This window comes from Eptesicus fuscus, chromosome 15 (assembly GCF_027574615.1).
Source record: "Eptesicus fuscus isolate TK198812 chromosome 15, DD_ASM_mEF_20220401, whole genome shotgun sequence".
Classification (NCBI taxonomy): Eukaryota; Metazoa; Chordata; class Mammalia; order Chiroptera; family Vespertilionidae; genus Eptesicus; species Eptesicus fuscus.
The window spans coordinates 42014473-42031136 of NC_072487.1; the positions used below are offsets into that span (position 1 = coordinate 42014473).

At 46.4% G+C, this 16664-nt stretch overlaps 3 pseudogenes; all 3 read right to left on the reverse strand.

Moving 5' to 3' along the window:
• Nucleotides 1-1481: 1481 nt before the first annotated feature.
• LOC103286648 (protein C19orf12 homolog) lies at nt 1482-2103 on the reverse strand (annotated as a pseudogene).
• A 163-nt stretch (nt 2104-2266) lies between these two features.
• Nucleotides 2267-3236, reverse strand: LOC129147094 (upstream stimulatory factor 2-like; annotated as a pseudogene).
• Nucleotides 3237-9392: 6156 nt separating this feature from the next.
• Nucleotides 9393-10674, reverse strand: LOC103286647 (tubulin beta chain-like; annotated as a pseudogene).
• Nucleotides 10675-16664: the final 5990 nt, after the last annotated feature.

The window sequence follows — 16664 nt, forward strand, 5'->3', positions numbered from 1 at the left end:
TGCTTCTACATCTTGGCTTCTGTGTTTTTACCTTTTTGCAATACCACCTCGCCCTTTCAGTGATCTAAATCCTAACTTCTTTCAACACTCTATTCAACACTCGCTACTCGAAGTCCTTTTAGCCAACTTGGGCCGGGAGTGACCTTCCCTTTTGTAAAATCCCGAAGCTTTTACACTTGGTTATCATACATTTGGTGTGGTCTCACTTCACCTGCTCAGGTAGACTGAATTCTAACATCAGTGATGCTTAATGTCTTCACAGATCCTTGATGGGAGACGCTAGTGTAATAACGTTTTAGGAATTTGCAGCAGGATGGAAAAAATTAAAGGCAAGTATTTTGTTTTGTTTTTTTTTCACACTTGGATCTTCATATATTGGATCTGTCTCAAGTAGATTTAAAAACGCACACATGCAATGTCGGATACATGTCAGGCACATCCCTATGCGACAGAGTGGAGAAAACACCTAGTTTTTCTGGAGCTGTGAGCTGTGACAAATGGGCAGCCCATGCTCTATGGACAGGACTCTCAGGACTCACCACCTGGCTTCGAAGATGCCTGTTTCCCCAGTTGTGCTGACCAAGTTGTCCTCTCCCTTCTCACCAATGCCCTGAAGACCCATGTTCAAGGCCTAAACTCGGGTATAGGGCATAGTCTTCCACTTGGAATGGAGATCTAGTCCTGTGAAAAGTATGCCCACCAGTGTGGAAAATCAGTTGCTCATCAAAGCAAAGCTAATCTGTCTAGATCTGGGATCAAAACCCCAGAGCACCAGGATCACATCTCCCCACATTCTGGAACTTGGTGCCCTGCCTGGGAAACACTTGCTGGATGACTGATGTTCACTCTTTTCCCCACGTTGGGGCCACATGGGGCCAGTTTATTGCAGTTAAAGACCTCTCTCTCTTTTTTTTTGTGTCCATTTTTTCCATAAAGAAAATGAAAACGCCCAAACACCCAAAGGGGAGCAGGAATCCAGAAACAAGAGGTGGGTGGGACATGGCCTCCCTTCTTAGGTGCAGTCTCAAGGATGGCCCCCCAAAGGCTCCCTCCTGCCCCTAAGCATCGTGTCAGTACCTCTAGAGACCAAGGAGGCCATGGGATAGGGCAGGGCCTCTGTCCTCTTCCCTTTTGCCTCTAGGCCAGACCACTAGAAGTGCTGGGACTTAGTGGGAGCCGGGAAAAGGGACACCGACAGATGGGGAAGGGAAAATAGCATTTTCACGTGGAGAGGAGAGTGGTGGGTGCTTATCCACAGAAATGCATTTCTTCTCCCCATTCTTTTTGTTTGTTTTTTTGTTTTTAATTCTATTGATTTTTTTACAGAGAGGAAGGGAGAGGGATAGAGAGTTAGAAACATTGATCAGGTGCCTCCTGCACACTCCCCACTGGGGATGTGCCCCCCAACCAAGGTACATGCCCTTGACCGGAATCGAACCCAGGACCCTTGAGTGCGCAGGCCGACGCTCTATTCACTGAACCTAACCGTTTTGTAAGAGGGTCTCCAGCTTCTTGGTGACGAAGCCCATTGTCAGCTCCAGCAGCTTCTCCTGCACGGCTTTGCTGGCCATGACCTGCTTAGTCAGTTCCTTGATGTCCTCCCCTTCAGGTCCCTGAGGATGTCTGAGACCTGGCTGCGTAGCTTCTCCTTCTCGGTGGGTGTCAGCTCCTTGAGCATCTGAGGGACAGACTTAAACTCCCCCCCCACGACATCCAGGCCCCAAGGAGTCCCCCGACGGCGCCCCCAACGGCCAGTCCCCGCGGGCCGGCGACCACAGCTCCAATAAACATCATGACCCAGGTGACCGCGATGCTCTGCGTCGTGTGCACCACGGCCACCTTCATCTCATTCCGAGTCCAGACGTCGTTCAGCAGCTCCATAGCATCCTCCACGGTCAGGGACATAGCGGGTCTGGCCGGTCTGGGTCGTAGAAGGAAGTCGTCCGCATACACCCTCTCCCGTCTGGGGCGGCGGCCGATTTTGGACCGAGTTCTGGGTGCCCTGTCAAAGGCCGGTGCTTCCTGTTGCTCCAGGTGGACCTCCCTCAATGGCACTTCCTCTTCCTCCTGGGGGACCCGTGTCATCACGCTCTGCAGCTCCATCTGTTAGAAATGCTCCCAACGATGTGGCGAAAGGAGACACACACTCGGAACTGGACCAGCAAGGCAGACCGAGCCACAAGAGGGTGCTCCCCAGCTGGGATCCTGGGCCGGAGCCCCGTTCTTTACCACACGCAGCTGGGGGAGGGGCATCTGTCCCTCTCTGCTAAGGGCTGGGGAAGTGGGCCGCAGAGGCCAGAGGAGGGCCCCGCCACAGACAGGATGGGTGGGCGTCACTGCCGGTTGCTCTCACCTCCAGGCTGTGCTGCTGCAGCTGGGTGCGAAGCACGACGTGTTCTCACTTTTCAGCTCCTCAATCTGTGGCCTCAGGAGCTCACTGTCCATCTGCAGCCGCTCGGCCTCCTGGGAGTCTCCTGCATGCACTGGTCCATCTGGTGTAGTTCCCCGGGTGCAGTCGCAGGCCTTCGACGGGATCCCTCCTGTACTCGCTCCTGCCTTGCTGTCGTCTGCGTTACAATCTGGAATGGTTTTTGAAAGTTGGATGATCCAGTTGTTGATCTTGTCCCTCGGCTCCGTTTCATTGTGTTGAGCTCTCCTCTCATCTGGGGTGTTCTAGTTCCATCGATTTTTGGGGAGCAGGGCTGTGTCCAGGTTGCAATCGTCCTTTGCCTTCCTGTCTGAAGCGCGTCCTGGGGCGTCATCACTACACAGAACTGGCCACTGGCCTGCAAGCTTTGGTCTGTGGTCTGTACCATCACAGCCGTGGTCTCTCCCACACTGGACGCTGGGAAATAGGCAGATCGTGCCTCCCCATGGGCAGCCTTAGCTTCTGGGCAGCCCCATCCACACCCACCTGGGTCCAAGCCTGCTGCCCGCCTCCCCCCCCCCCCACCCCCCAGCAAAGGCAGCTGCAGACACGACGCTGACAGCGCCTGCTGTGTCACCCTGGCCATCCAACTGCCCATCAGTCACCTCTGAGACGAGTTATGACACCTGTCCTCCAATATTCTCTGTCCTGAACCGGTACTGGATGTGTGGTTGCCCAATGCTGGACATGGCGATAGCCACCACCCTCCCGCAGCTCAATGCCCTCATCTGCCTCTGGTCCTTGTAAAAACAGCAGACGGAGCGGTGGCCGAGGCAGCGGGATCCAGACCCAGATCCAGCATGTCCATGGGGGAGTAGAGTGGGGGGCGCAGGCCCTGCGGGAGTGGTGGGGAGGAGAGGGTTGAGGAGGGGGCCTGGTATTCATACTTCTATTGGATTCAGCTCTGCTTTCTCTTGTGCCGCTGTGTGTTGACTTTTTCTATGTGAACAATGTTTTCCTGACCTCTGGGTTAAGAGCAGTTCTTTCATGCACACAGGCCAATGGACAAACTGCTCACTGGTAGAAAAGTTCAAGGGATCTAATATCTTGGGAGGATTTATATCAATTACTTAACTGCCTGAATACCAACTTCCTTTATATTAGCTTTCTAATAAGATGAGCTGGATCTCACATTTATCCTAGGAAGACAGACTTATCCAAATCATCTATATTTTAACAGGCGGTACCACATTTCAGGCCTCAGAAACACATTTTAAATAATTCTTGCCATACCATATATTTTAAGTATCATTAAAAAGCCATGTTCTGACTTTTAGAATATGTGTGCAATATATTTTATGAAACCTATAACAAGTCTATGAAAAATTGATTATTTTTTCCACAGGGATATGTTCAAATGATTTTCATTCTGCTCACCAAATGAAAAATCCAGCCTGGGTGATGACCTTTATCTTATTTACTTCCTCTCATGAGTATAATCACCACGTTCCCAAACAAAGAGGAATGGGTTATTCTGTTTGAGTAGCCAAATAATTTCATGTGGTGGGCTGAGGGGTCGGTACACATCTAAGCTAAGCGTGGATTTCCCTTTCAAATGCCTTCTTTTCCTGTTCTGTGCCTCCTTTCAGTCAGCTCCATGTGAAACAGGTCAGAATAAAATGTGGGGGCTGGTGAATGTACAGGTGATGGCAGTAATAGGTCCTTTTAGGACCCAAGGAAGATGCAAAGAGAGCTTCGTGGTCAAAGATAACTGTTCTGTTCTTTAGTTAGGATATTTAAAATATATATATATATTTTATTGATTTTTTACAGAGAGGAAGGGAGAGTTAGAAACATCGATGAGAGAGAAATATCAATCAGCTGCCTCCTACAACCCCCCTCCCCCACTGGTGGGGCTGTGCCCGAAATCAAGGTACATGCCCCCGGCCGGAATCGAACCTGGGACCCTTGAGTCTGCAGGCCGATACTCTATCCACTGAGTCAAACCGGCTAGGGCAGTTAGGATATTTTTTTCCAAATGAAAAAACATGTGCCAATGTCCCCACTTGTTTCATCTTGGAGTTCTCTTGACCCTCATTGCTACAAGCTGGTCATGGCAGAGGCTACCTTCTGCCTCCCTGTTCCTTGGGCTCAGAACCAAGGTCGGGGTATAAGGATGGGCTATTGTCTTTGCTCTCCTGTGTCCCAGTCTCTCTGAACTCCTCCCCATCCATTCTTCCACCTGGGAGTATTGGGTACTCGCTGAACCCTCAGAACAGACAGAGGGTGGGGGAGCTGGGCGTGATAGTGGAGTAGAGGTAGCATCTCATCCATGGAAACAGGCTTCTGAGCTGGGCTGGTTGTACACACAGCCTTTGTTTCATAAATAAGGATGAACAAGGCAACACACAGAAAGGCTCAAAAGACTATTATGATGAACTCTTGAGTACAGGGGAATGGGAGAGTCCAGGGAGATATGATTTGCCAAGAAAAAGCAGCAGGAAATGGGACACCATGACATGAAAGTGTGCCAGTGGCTGATTTGATGAGAAAAAGATTGGCGTCCCATGTGGCTGGAGTGGAGGGTGGGCAAGTGGGTGGAGTGGGGTTGGGTGGAAGAACATGGTGATACTTTGTAAACTTGGACATTTAGACTGGGGCCATGTCATGGAAGATATCAAGTACCATGGTGGTGAGCATGAATTGACTGGTTGCATGTTGAGGGGCTACAGGGATTTTTAAGATTGAGACTTTTGAGAGTATGACTTGAGCTGAGTTCTGTGGAATCGTCTTAAGGAGAGTTTAGAAGTTGTCATGTGGTTTTAAACCGGTGCTTTGATGACATCCCCTTGGGGGCTGCTCTGGTGGGAGGATCTGGGAAAAGAAGCCAGGAGACTGGAATCATACACCCCTGCTCCCACTGAATCAGAGTCCATTTTACTTTGCTGCCATGTAAGAGGTTTTTTTAATTAAAAATATATTTTTATTGATTTCAGAGAGGGAGAGGGAGAGAGAGACAGAAACATCAATGATGAAAGAGAATCATTGAAAGATTGTCTCTTACATGCCCCCTACTGGGGATCCAGCCACAACCTGGGCATGTGCCCTGACCGGGAATCGAACAGTGACCTCCAGGCTCATAGGTCGACACTCAACCATTGAGTCACACTGGCTGGGCCAAGTAAGATTTTTTACCATTTTTTTAATAATGTGGTAAAAACCATGTAACATAAAAGTTACCATCTTAACTACTTAAATGTTTAGTAGTATTAAGTGTATTCATTTTTCACTTTTTCACCTTGTAAAATTGAAACTCTATACCCTTTAAACAGCAAATTTCCTTTCCCCCTCCCCTCAGCTCTTGCTAACCACCATTCTACTTTGTTTCTATGAATTTGGCTAGCCAAGAAGATCCAACCCCCAATCCCCATCCCTCCATACCCCTACCCCGAGCCCCGTCCCCCAAACAGTCATGCAGCTGAGAAGGTTTGAGGGCTACTGACCCATCATTCCTCTTGATCTCATAGCCCTACTTAATGAGTAACTTGAGGTCCTGGAGGTCTAGGAAGAGTCCAAAGTGTCCGCACAGTGGAGATGTTATGAACACAGATACTTAAGCAAGATTACCAGGTTCAAATTCTGGTTCTGATTCTAGGTGTGTGTGTGTGTGTGACCTTGGGCAATTGGGAAGCTGATTTAACTTGGTGCCTTAGTAGTCTCATCTGTTAAAGGGACATGGCAGTAATAGTAATAGCTTTTTGCTATAAGGATTAAGTAGAGTAATCGAATAGAGCACTTGGAATAGGGCATGGCACTTATATAAGTGTTTGCTATTATTATTAATGTTAAGTGACTTCCTAGCATGCATAGCTCCTCCTAGGGAGAGCTGTTACTTTGGGCCTACCGCCAGCTCCCTTGGTGCGTGTCTCTTGAGTTTCCACTTAAGGCTGAATAGATAGCTCTGACTCACATGCTTCCCTCCTGCACATCCCTATTTCTCATCTAGGGCATGCCATTGATCTTGGCGGATCCTCCATCAATATCTTAATCCCCAAGGGGAAAGTGAAGCAGGACATGTCACACAGCACAAGAAGGATGGTTATCCTATGACATCAATTCAACAAATATTTACTGAACGCTTTTGACGTGGAGACACTTGGCTAGGTGCTAGGGACACAGAATGAACAAACCAGGCAAACATTCTTGCTCCCATAGAGCTTGAGTTCTCATGGGGCAAGGCTTTGCAATGCAGCCCTTCTAATAAATGAAATGTTTTTCTTGGACTCATCTAGCCCAGGAAGATGAAAAGTTTGCATAAAAATGCTCAAGTTTGAAAACAAATAAACTAGATTTATTGCTAGGGGTGCCTTTGAAAAATGATTTGTAAAAATAGATAGTAAAAATGGTTCAGAAATACTTGGTTGAGATAATTTTTCAGATATAAAGTTTCCTAATCAATTTATCTCAAGTTCTTATTCAAGGGTTGTATTTATAGTATAGCACATCATATTTAGAACCTGGTGAGGACATCATAAGGCTCATTTTGCTCACGTTTCCAGCAGATATTAGAAGGAATGTGGGATTCCACCTGCCTATGCCCTTCCTGGGCTGATCCTTTCCTCCTTAATCTGAACAGATGACATTCAGACACAGAGGAAGCCGAAGCAGGCACAGTGGGGTTGGGACTAGTCTTGTTGGGGGAAAAATAGAAATTGCCATCAATGTAGGGGGCACTTCCTGCGCCTGTCACAGGCTGTGGACAGTCCAGCGAGGAGGAAACGATTTGCAATGCAGGCACTCCTGCTGCTCGCTACTCCCCTGGGCCATGTGCTTCACAGCTATTGCTAAAAAGTCCAGACCATCTTTCCTGGGATCCTACAAATGTTTCATTTCCAGGCACAGCACTTCCAGGCTGCCACTGCCAGTCAGTCAAGGTTGGCAGGTGATATGCATCCCATGTATCATCAGGAGCTGTTGGGACTGAAGACATGATGGCCTTAAAGCCATCGTTCAAAACCACTGGCAGCCATGGCCAATTGTTTGTTGCCCAAGCAACCTGCCATTATCTCACTTCTTTTCTGTTAAGAGCCCCCAATTTCATTCAGGCTGGGCAGAGATCTCTTGATCTTAGGGAATGGAGCAATAGCAGCCAATATGCATCCCTGAGTTTAAAAACACACACCAAAAATCAGAGAAATTAGTTGAAGCCCTGATAGTGGCAGCCTATCATCCAAACTGGGCTGTCTGCTCCCAGATTTTCTATTATGTGACTATTTGATGTCTTAATTACATCAGCCTATGTTAGTCTGGTTGTCTGTGACTGGAAACTGATACAGCAGTTTCAGTCTTTGTCTTTGAGGTCAGATTCCACCTAACAAACGTTAATTTAACAAAGTCATAACAAGAGGTCATTAATGGAGTTAATAGGGAAGTTCTGGTGGAGGGGTGGGAGCAGAAGTCAGAGTGGAGCAGAGAGGAAGAGGGACAGTGAGCACAGACAAGTCTTGGAAGGAATTTTGCTCTCAGAGGGAACAGAGAACAGGGACATAGCTGAAGAGGAATGGGCGTCCAAGAAGGGAGAATATTCTGTCAAAGCAAAAATTATACTGGACAAAGCTAAACAGGCGAAGAAGCTTTTATTCAAGGCTATTGCAATAGGGTAGAGAAGCCAGAACTCATTTGAGCTCTACTCTGCTGAAGCAGGGGGTGGTAGGATCTTTAAGGGCTGGGGTGTGAAGGAGAGAGATGGGTCATCCATGCCTGCTATTTGGCTTTACCCAAAGTAATATTCAACTTCTCATATCATTATGATAAGAGGTGATTTTACAACTTGGAGCAAGGTGCCCACCGCGGTCATGCTCCCACAGAGACTGGGTGGTATGGATAAGTTCTCCTTTGATTGCATTTCAATAGATGGTTCCCAAGTCTTTGAGAAACATGGTCCTGGTCATAAAACTGACAAAACGTGTGTTGTTTTTTTATTTTATTTTTTATTAATGTTTTTTAGAAAGGAAGGGAGAGGGGGAGAGAGAGAGAAACATCATGTGAGAATGCAACATTGATTGTCTGCTCCTGCATGCCCCCTATCAGGGATAGAGCTTGCAACCTAGGCATGTGCCCTGACTGGGAATCCAACTGGCAATCCTTTGGTGCATAGGAGGATGCCCAACGAACTGAGCCACACCGGCTGGGGCACTGACAAGAACGTTTTAAAAAGATTTATGTACACTTCAAGGGGCAGGGAAAGGCTTTACAATTACAAATTTTCTAAAGAAGATGCTCCAAGAAAAGAAAGTAAGAGACCTAGAGTTGGGAAAAATCTTGTCTAATGTTAAGTCAAGCTGAGGGGGAATATTAAGGCCATCTTGGTCAATTTCACTTTAAAAAATATATTTTTACTTATTTTTTTTAAGAGAGAGAGGAAAGGAAAAGGGGGAGAGAGAAACATCAATCAGTTACCTCCTGCATGTGCCTGAATGGTGGTCAGACCTACAACCTGAGTAAGTGCCCTGATGGGGAATTGAACTGGCAACCTTTTCAGTGCAGGGGGCAGCTCAGCATCTTGGTCTATTTCTTTTTTTTTTTTTTTTTTTTTTTTTTTTTAAATATATTTTATTGATTTTTTATAGAGAGGAAGAGAGAGGGATAGAGAGTTAGAAACATCGATGAGAGAGAAACATCGATCAGCTGCCTCATGCACACCCCCCACTGGGGATGTGCCCGCAACCAAGGTACATGCCCTTGACCGGAATCGAACCTGGGACCCTTGAGTCTGTAGGCCGACGCTCTATCCACTGAGCCAAACCGGTTTTGGCTTGGTCTATTTCTAAAACAAGGATACATCACCCTGGCCGGGCAGGTCAATTGGTTGGGGCATCCTCCCCATTAGCCAAGGTTGTGGGTTTGATCCCCAGTCAGGGCACATATAAGAATCAACCAGTGAATGCATAAATAAGTGAAACAACAAATTGATGTCCTCCCCTCTCTAAAGATCAATTAAAAAAACCCATAGATAATAATGTTTCTATATAAAATTTCTGATGCCTACAGGATGATCAAGACTCTCTCCACTCTCCATACTCCAGAGTTCATCTGTCCTTGCCACGCTCACAGTTTTGAGAGCCAGAGCCTCCACCTGCTCTGCAGGCGGCACCAGATCGTTCATGTTGCTCTCAGCCTTGGTGAGCTCCATCTTGTCCATGTCCTCGCCTGTGTACTAGAGCAGGAAGGCCTTACCCTGGAACTGCTCTGAGATGTGCCTGAACAGGTCCTGGATGGCCGTGCTGTTAATGAAAGTGGTTGACATCTTCAGGCCTCCAGGCGGGATATCGCACCACGGGCCATCTTCACATTGTTGGGGATCCACTCCACAAAGTCACGGCTGTTCTTGTTCTGCACGTTGAGCATCTGCTTGTCCACCTCCTTCATGGTCATGTGGCCCCAGGAAATAGCAGCCACTGTCAGGTAGCGGCCATGGTGGGCCTTGATACTGCTGGCTGCTCCAGCTGGTCAGGGGGGTGAAGCCAGGCATGAAGAAGTGGAGGCGTGGGAAGGGCACCATGTTTGCTGCCAGCTTGTGCAGGTCCGAGTTCGGGTGGCCTAGGAAGCGCAGGCAGGTGGTGGCTCTTCTCATGGTGGCCAACACCAGGTGGTTGAGGTCTCCATACGTGGGGGTGGTCAATTTCAAGGTGCGAAAGCACATATCATACAAGGCCTCGTTGTCAATGGAGTAGGTTTCATCTGTGTTTTCTACCAGTTGGTAGATGGAGAGGATGGTGTTGTAGGGCTTGACCACTGTGTCGGACACCTTAGGCGAGGGCATCACGCTGCAGGTGTTCACGATGAGGTCTGGGTACTCCTGCTGGACCTTGCTGATAAGCGGTGTGCCCATACATAACTGAGTGCCATCCCCAGTGAATGGGTCAGCTGGAAGCCCTGCAGACAGTCATAGCTTTCTGACTTCTTCCTCACCACGTCCAGGACTGAGTCCACCAGTTCAGCTCCCTCTATGTAGTGGCCCTTTGCCCAGATGTTCCCAGCCTCACTCTGACCAAACATGATGTTGTCTGGCCTGAAGATCTGGCCCAATGGTTCAGACCTGACCGAGGCCATCGTGCGAGGCTCTAGATCCACCAGGATAGCCTGAGGTACTACTTGCTACTAGCAACTGCATTGTACTACACATTGATTCTCTCCAGCTGCAAGTCACTGTCTCCATGGTGATTGCCAGTGGGGCCAATCCCATGCTCATCACTAATTACCTCCCAAAACTTGGCTCCAGTCTGGTTGCCTCACTGGCCCCCTTGAATGTTCCTGAGAATTGGGCTGCCCAGGCCTTTTAGCCATGCCCAATTTTGTCATCATTATGTAGATACTAGAGGCCCAGTGCACGAAATTTGTGCACTGGGGGAAGGGGGGTCCCTCAGCCCAGCCTGCCCCCTCTCACAGTCTGGGAGCCCTCAGGGGATGTCCTACTGATGGCTTAGGGGAGCAGGGAGTGGGCCTAAGCTGCAGTCTGGCCTCCCTCTGCGGGAGGTGACCAGCAGGCTGATCGGGATGGCATGGGCAGCGAGTGGCCGGCCCTGCCCCCAATTGCTCCACGGCCACTGGTGGCCTCCCTCTGCGGGAGGCAACCCCAGCAGGCCTATCTGGGGATGGTGCTGGGTGGCCCCCCGAATTGCCCTGCCACTGCTGCCGCCTGTGGCCTACCTCTGCGGGAGGTGACCAGGTGGGTGATCAGGGGATGGCGCCAGCCCCCATTGCCCTGCTGCCGCTGGTTGCTGCTGCCCCCCACACCCCCTCGCTGTCCCCTCCCTCTGCCCGCTGGCATGTGCCTTGGCTGGCCTGGCGACACCTGCTCACCAGCCCCACCCCCACTGACCGGTTGTTCTGCTGTTCGGTCGATTTGCATATTACACTTTTATTATATAGGATTGCTTTACTTGGAGGGAGATTTATCCACCAAATGAGCTCTAGGAGTGTTTTTCAAGGTGTGGTCCTTCGTTTTAATAGAGTGTTATGCATTGTGTTATTTGAGAGGATCTCTTTTGAAGTGTGACACTTCCGTAAAGAGACATTGGCTTATTAAAATTATGCCTCTGGCATGACCACATTCAATATCTGATTTTTATTGTTAAAAATTGAGCAACCAATATCTCTCTATATAGGCTCATAATGTTTCCACATCTTAAAAGTCCCCATACTCACAGAGCATTGAATTACTTCAATAAGTATTTTTAAGGGATCATGCAGGAAAGCTAATTTAGGTGACAGGAATGTATAGTAGATAGATAATATCCTAGATTAGGAGAAAAGATGGCACACTAGCCTTACATGGTGGTGGCTGAAGGCAGAAAAACAAATGTTGCAGCAAAGAAAGAGCACTAAGTCTGTCTTCTGTCCTAATTGTTTGGCTATTGCTGAACTAAAATTCCCATTTACTACCAATAAAATAAATTTTCACACTTGTTCTATGAAAAAAGTTTTTTCAGGAATTTGTTCTGTATGGCTGAATCTCTTCTGTTCCTTACACTGTTCCTTTTCCTTGATACCTTCTCCCAATTATTAGAATCACCCATTCAACGAAGTTGCCCAAACTGGAAAACCTGGCCTATTACCATTTGCTTTGTTTGCTTTCATCCCTGTATAATCAGCCAAATAGTTCCATCAGGTTTCCTCATAAATAAGTTTCTGGTCTACTGCCTCTGTCTAGTCCTAGTTCCCAACATCAGTCTCTCTTTTTCTTGGGCCCCAAAACAGTGCAGCTGTCTAAATTGATCCTTCCCACAGGCACCAGAATGGTTCACTTAACATGAAAGCAAGACCAAGATGCTCCCATGCTTGACATTCTTCACTTTTTCTCCTTCTGTGGAATAAAATCTAAGCTCCCTGCTATGGTGTATAAGACCCTCAGTGATCTGTCCTCTGTCTACTTCTCAGGCTGCTGCGGATCCAGGCCTGACTGCCATATTACCTCTTTATATATATAGATGGGTAAAATCTTTCCATCATGGTCAATATTTTTTTTTAAACAAATGTAGCAATTTCTCATTGAAACTTCCCTCCTAAGGGACCATAATAGATTTCATGGTTCTCCAATGAAGAGGGAAGGTGCTAACTAACCATGTAGCTCAAAGTACAGCGTTATAGCAACTACTTCCCTTCAAGGAATAAAGAGCTGGTATTATAGCCTTAAAATTCCCTTTTACTACCAATAAAATAAATTTTCACACTTTTTCTATGAATAAAGTTTCTTTAGGAATTTGTTCTGTATGGCTGAATCTCTTCTGTTTCACCCATGAGATTAGAGGACAGCTAGATGAGAGAAGGGTTGAATAGGGCTGAAAAGGGTTTATGATGAGGAATTAATAATGTAAATTGTTATAAACATAATAGTCAATATTTTTTGAGAACTTACTATGTTCTAAGCATTGCTCTGAGCACCTCTCATTTATTAACTCTAACCCCCACCATAGCCCTACAGATAAGTGCTGAGACAGGAAGGTGAGGCATGAAGAAGTTAAGTAATGCTTAAGGTCATACTTGGCTGAGTCTGATTCAATCAAACTCAGGTAGTCTAGTTCCAAGTCCAAGTGCTGGGTTTTCTGTGTTGTGGACTGACTGTTCCCTCTGCTTTAATGCAGGATTGTCCATCTGCCTCAATTAGAAAAGCAACATGTGTCATTAGTGTCCTTTAGCAAAGATTTAGAACACTTAGATCCTTAAAGAGCAAGGCACAGAGCTATATATTGTGGGGGGATTTGATGAAAATTCTCATTGTAAGACAGTGTGTTGTAAGCTCCAGAATTCTTCATTTATGATGAAGAATAAATGTCACACTGTCATGGATGGTCTACCCTGGATTTGTGTGGCCAAGGGATGTGGGTCTAGCTGGGCATTGATGATTCCTTCTTTCCTGCATTTAGCAAATATTTGTGTAAAGTTTATGATGGACCCAGCATGGTGCCAGCATTGTGGGGGGTTAGAAATGTATAACTACTTTGCTAAGGTTTTGATATATTTGGTAAAGAAAGATTTTTATTAAACACCAGCTAGGTAGCAAGTACTGTGCTAGGCATTTTACATTGGTTCTTATTGGATTCTTCTGACATCCTTGGGAGGAAGGTACTACCCTGCCAGAAGCCAATTCCAGCATTTCATAATTGCAAGAGTTTCATCAAAAGGTTGATGAAAAGTGGGGACTCAACAAGGGCTGAGTCACATATGTTATCGCCTGTTGGGAATGGCTAAAGGCACTTCCCCAAACCTGAAAAGGATGCATTAAATTGATTGTTTACTGCCAGGCAGCTAACAGCATCTTAATCTACATGTTATTGCCTCCTGTTGGCCAAACACCTGAACAGCCTGAGGTAATTCCCCAATCTGACAATGCTTCTTTATGAAACCCTACCCTTTGAAGTGTATTATCTTCACCTTGCCTTAGGAAAATTTATGTTAATAAAAAGCAAGGGGTCCTGAGACAAGGAGAACTTGGTTTCTTTAGCCAGGCTCCTCTGCCCCCCCCCCCATATGCCTTTCCAAATTATGTTTCATCTCTGGACTCTTTATTAATTTACGCACAGCCCCATCTCCAGATTCCAGAACCCTTCTAGATGCCGGATCAAGACCCACTGGTGCTAAATGGTGCCCAAAGTCTGGCATTACTATCCCCATGTGATGGATGAAAAACTGAATCTTAGAGGGATTGAGGCACCTGTTTAAGGTCATGCAGCCAATAAAGGGCAAGCCCAGGAATCAAGCCCTGGAGTAAATTAAAGGAAAAAAATGATGATTTTAATGAGATCTGTTTATTATGATTGGATCTCACTGAATCCAAAGAAATGAAGAGCCAGTTAACTCTGGAGAGCAGGTTTTTTTGTTTGTTTGTGTTGTTTTTTTTTTAAACAGCTTTCCATGTAATATTAATTCCAGAAAATGTTTCTTGGGGTGGGGTGCTGGTGGTGCTGGGGGAACAGAATAACTTTTTTTCTTAACACAAAAGGTCAGCATATGAAACAGTTGAAAGTGATGCTCTTGCTGTGTGTGGTGTGGTGGTGGGGAGGGTGGTGATCATGAATCTTTCCCACATTGGGCCTCCTCTCTACCCAGGACTGTGGAACCATGGGATTCTTGAGAAACCAGTTGGAAGCCAATGTTTTTGTATAAAGTAATATGTCAACTCAAGTCTATAGATGGCAACTGTTAGCAAGTCATATACATAGATTCCTACAAAGCCAGTTGTGTTGTCCTCGTGTCCTAAGAGTAAAACTAAAAATAACAAAATAATTTGACGACGGTAAAAAATGCTTAACTATGTACTTGAATTTCAAAAAAATACATAAGCTGTAAACTGAGTGTTAAATCATGAAGAAGCGATAGGAAAATTCTTGGGAAGATGAGGGGATGGATGTCTCCCTGTCTATCTCATCTACCACTTGCTGGGGGGCGGGGAGAGGCTGGTAGAAGACAGCTTACTCTCTGCCCGCCTCTTTCTTGGATGATTGGTGCTGGTGGGAGCCAAGCAGCCCACAGCAGAGTGTGCCAGCAAACCGCCTGGCTGGGTCAGTCAGTCTGCATCTTCAAGAGCAATTTGGAGGTTGTTTGTTTGCTTCTTCCCACTCTCAAGCTCCAGCCTCCCCTCAAAGACAGAGAATTTGTTAAACACACACACACACACACACACACACACACACACACACACACACACACACACACAGAGGAAATCCCCCCCCAAGGAACAACAAAAAACACCCATTGTAAACAGCAGGTTTGTCTTCTGGCAGGTTTTGTTTGCAAATGATAACAATTACAGGTGATTTTTCATTTCAATTGGAGGAGCAGGTATTAAAAAGAGAGAGAGAGGGAGAGGAGAGATGGAGAGCAGGCTCATCTCCCCAGTGCCTTATTCACTCCCTGGTCTACAACCTAACACGAGTGTGGAGGGCTAGGCAGTCTCCTCATTCCATTAAGTGAGATCTAATTGTGGCTGTTCGGTCTGTTGGCAGATGCAGTTTCTACATAACAACAGCCCAGAGACAGGGCTGCGTGATTAATGCCTCCAGTTGTCATATGCCCCATTATCTGTGCATTTGCATAACTTAATGGTTTAGGACAGGGGAGAGAGGATGCTTAATTTAATGTTTAGCAGGCCCTTGATAGCTGAATAATTTAAGAACTGTCAAGGGGGTCAGTCCTACAGCAATTCAGCAAGACAGCTATGATTTCTGCATATCGTTAAAATTCTTACTTAGGATAACTTTTTTTTTTTTTTTAAGGAAAAAGAAAAGAACAACAATGCCTGAGAGGAAGCACTGATTTTTTTTTCTTCTGTTAACCATTTTCTCCCTGAGGCAAATGGAAATTTTGCTTTTTGACAGCAGTTAAATGTTTGAAGATAGCGGGGGTGGGGTGGGGGGAAGGTTACACTCACTCTCTTCCTTCATTTCTCTCCTCCCTTGACCTCAGGAGCTTCTTCTTTCCCATTCTGATTTGTCTCCTCTGGTTCTCTTTGTCCCCTCAATCACCTCATCCTTTGTGCCCTTTTTTTTATGAGCCATTTGCAATCCCTCCCCTTACCCCCCAGCCTGTAGCTGAAAGGCAGTTAGGGGAAGGGAGAGTGAGGAGGGAGGCAGGAGGGGAGGAGCATAATTTGCTTAAAATCAACTAACAGCCCAACCTGCTTTCAATAGGAAACACTGTCAGTTTCATTAGTTACTAATGAATATTATTAAACTAATCTGTCATTTGTTTTCTAATTATGTGTCACCAGGCATCACAGTGGCAGTGGAGGTGACTGCTGGTGAACAATTTCCCCCCTTGAGTCCTTTTTTCTTTTTAAAGAGTAACAGCCAGGAATGATTAGCAATAATTTGAACCTGGGTAATTTTCCCCTCTTTTCCTTAGTCTTTTAATTTTTCTCCCTCTCATTTATAATACTGCCAGGATCTTCATTGCCACCCAGCCTCTATAACCCACTCCGAGGGTGAGACCCCAGCCCATGCCAAACGTGTGACACACCCCCTTCATGATGCAACTCATGGGCATGTCAACTGTTGTCTATTCTGGAGAGTCTCAAGCAGATCTAGCCTAGATCTCTTTCCTGAGCACCGGGCTACTACACATCTTGACCTGGATGTTCCACAGGCAACTCACAATTCACATAGCCAAAGTAGGACACATTTCTCAGCCTGCTCCATTTTCCCATTGTTTTGAACTTGCAACCTGCAATTCTATCACTCTTCCTTTTCCTTGCTTTCCATGTTCACTTAATCACTAATTTACACCGATTCCCTTTAAT